At 37.9% G+C, this 3151-nt stretch overlaps 1 long non-coding RNA gene across 1 annotated transcript in view; it reads left to right on the forward strand.

Annotated features, from left to right (window-relative positions):
- Window positions 1–2758, forward strand: part of LOC113963112 — an 18372-nt gene extending 15614 nt beyond the window's left edge. Inside the window, exon 3 of the long non-coding RNA XR_003532648.1 lies at window positions 2747–2758. This is a non-coding gene — a long non-coding RNA (uncharacterized LOC113963112). The remainder of the gene's footprint in view (window positions 1–2746) is intronic.
- Window positions 2759–3151: the final 393 nt, after the last annotated feature.

A 3151-nucleotide genomic window follows, 5' to 3' on the forward strand; every position in this document is an offset into this window, starting at 1 on the left:
CCTTTTCCTTTTCCTTTTCCTTTTCCTTTTCCTTTTCCTTTTCCTTTATTCACTATATTACTTGTGCTTTGTAGTCAAAAGGATCTGGAGTTGAGTTACTTCAACAGCCAAACCATAAGTTCCACTTAAGCTCCTGTGTAGTAGGGGACACTTTGCAGAAATGATGTCTAGTTTTTGTTCGTCGCCCTTTTAATGTGACAAGGATAGTTTATACAAATAATGTTTTTAGTTGGTTGAAATACTGATTTCACTAATGTGCTTTCCGATTTTCTGCAGATAAAGCATTGGTTGTCCATGTGCTAAGTGCACCACTCTGTCTGGATGTCCTACTTTTATAAACAAAAATGTTAGTACTTCAAGTGTAAAGTACAAATCACTGCTGAAGTAGATCTTAAACTGGATTGCTTTTTACTGTTTTGATTAGATCTTATTCTCCTTCAGAATTTAGTAAAAGTTTTTCAACTACTTGTAAGAAAAATACTGACCTAGATATGGTTCTGAACTTTGATTGGTGTCATTGCACGCAGCTGTACAGGGATATTGAAGGACAAAATTATGTTTTTATTTAAACTTAAAGCAAGTGAGCTGAACTTCTGGAAATAAAAATTATATTGGTCTATCTTCCAAGTTCTTTTTTACTATTCGTTTTTTTAGAAACATTTGCAGGAACTTACAACCAGTTGCAGAATTGTGTGTTAGGTTTGTTTGGTCTTGAATAAGTTGTTTCAGAAGAAATTTATCTCTCTATTGGGAAGTTAAATTATAGTGTTTATAGAGCATTTTTGCCTGACTTTGTTTATTTTAAAAATAAATAAAACCTTTTCCACACAAACTTTGCACAGCAGACCTTGTGGTAGAAATGCTACCTGTGTGAAAATATATCAGCAGGGTAGTTTCAGCCAGCCAAACTTCCGTAGCATGTTTCCTGCCCTAAAGCAATTTTGTCATCCTGTTCACCAAATAAAGCAGGTACCCTGAAAAGAACTCCATCATATTACTAAAGTGCATGAACATGGTACCCAGGAGGCCTGCCTGGAGACTATGTAGATGATGTCAATTTTGGTATTTTTGATGTTGAATGATTGGATCTGATAAATGGAATACTTTATGTAGATTTATTGTTAATGTTATTTTTGTTATCTTTAATTTACATTTAGTCTCCCCAGGGTTGGCTTGTCTCTCTGTTCTATCAAATAACTGTGACACTCAAGTGTCAAAATGTGGTGAGGATGACAAAGGGACTGGCTTGTACTTTACATTTTTCAGGGCTTTATAGAAGGGCTAGGCTAACAAGCTTCTTCTCCATGTGGTATCCTTAGCTGAGGACATTTGGTACATGTGCAGGATTTGGCTTCCATCCCCCTTCTCCATCAGGCTGAGCATGATATACACAGAAAATGACTTCTGGTTTGGGTATATCATAGTTATAGCTGTGCAGGTGCTTGACATTCTGGAACACCTTCTTCATCGTTCAAGTTACCTGAAGTTGATGACTTTCAGATTTGCCCGGAAAGCTGTGCATTTTCTGCTACTGTGACAATGGAAGTAAAATAGAGAAAAATCCAATCTTTTCCCAGCACTCATTTTGTCGTGAAAAATCTTTCAAAATTCTTGGGAAACCCTGAGCACTTTAACTAAAAGTAGAGCAACCCAAAGAAAAAGCAAATGTGGAGAACACAATTCCCTGTTGAGGAACTCAGAGTGGCTCAATTAATACCAAATGGCCCTTTTCTTCCTGATAGAAAAAGATAAGGAACATGAGTTAATCCAGGCCAAAATCAGTGTTTAAGATTCTGCTAGGATAACTGTTTTAATTGAAAATGTTGAAGAACATTTCGAAAGAAGTCATCAGACTTGATTTGTTTGTATAACATAATTGACAAAAATTCTCTACTTTAGAATCATAGAATCATAAAATGGTTTGGGTTGGAAGGGACCTTAAAGTTCATCTGGTTCCAACCCCCCTGCCATGGGAAGGGACATGTTTCACTAGACCAGGTCGGTCAGAGCTCCATCCAACCTGGTCTTAAACACCTCCAGGGATGGGAGGTGGAATAATCTTTGATCTTCTTCCAGAAACATATTGGAAATTGGGATGAAAGAAGAGTTTTTGTCTTCCTCTAAATACCAACTGTGTGAATTATTAGTAATGTGAAAGATCACTCTGTATGTCTGGTACTCTTATTAATTCTAAGTGTGTTCCCACATGGCAATTATATTATTAATTGATTTACTAAAGCTTTGTGTTTTAGGACATGTATTTTGAATAGCAGAGAAAATCAATCTGTTGGCAGCACACTGCCAAGTTGATCTATTTTGTTACATTATCCTAAAAAGCTACTTTAAATGAGCTTCCTTCTGCTGCAGACAGGTATCCAGCCACAGCTGGGTGCTTTTTGTGTACGAAAGGAGGAGTTCCTGCAGGCTGTGAAGGATTCCAGACTCTGTCCTTGGCACCTGTGGTGAGTGATGTTGTTGACCTCAGTAGCTGTAGAACCTCCAAGTTGAAGCCTGCTTGAGAGCAGAGCTGTTTACACCAGGGAGGACCTAAGTAGGGGAACTGTCAGGTCAATATGGAACAAGAGTAAAATAAACTTCATTGGTAAGTGGCTTTATAATGGAATAAGTCTGTGCCCTTTTTGCGATATGAAGGTTATTCCAAGGAAATCTCATTGAATTTAAACAAACAGCAAAGGATTTAACTGCATATGCCTTCCCTCTTACACTGCTAAAATGTGGTGCAGAGCCATATTCTCTGGTGGCCTGGGCTCTGTTCAAGCAAAATGTGTGTAAAACCATCGAGCTGCATTTACAGCATCTTGCGTTTGGAGAATTTGACCCTCCAGCACAACTTAACTTGATTTTTAGACCAAGAAATCTGAATTTAAAGGTGGCTTATTGATTACTTGTTGTTCTCTCAGCCACGTTAATTCTGTTATGCACCGGAATTCTCCACCAGTTCTGATTTTAAATTGGGTCAGAGTACCTACAACTGCAGGATAACATTGTTGTGTCTATACAACAGACAGGGATAATATCTCAGTACGAAGCTGCTGATTTGGTACAGAAGTGGTGTACAAAATGAGATCTGCACCACACAGGGAATTTTCCTGGGACTTAGTTTTCCTGAATGATAGTTCGTCTTAATGCT

The sequence above is a fragment of the Neopelma chrysocephalum genome, unplaced genomic scaffold, assembly GCF_003984885.1.
Source record: "Neopelma chrysocephalum unplaced genomic scaffold, ASM398488v2 Primary Assembly neopelma1_22, whole genome shotgun sequence".
Classification (NCBI taxonomy): domain Eukaryota; kingdom Metazoa; phylum Chordata; class Aves; order Passeriformes; family Pipridae; genus Neopelma; species Neopelma chrysocephalum.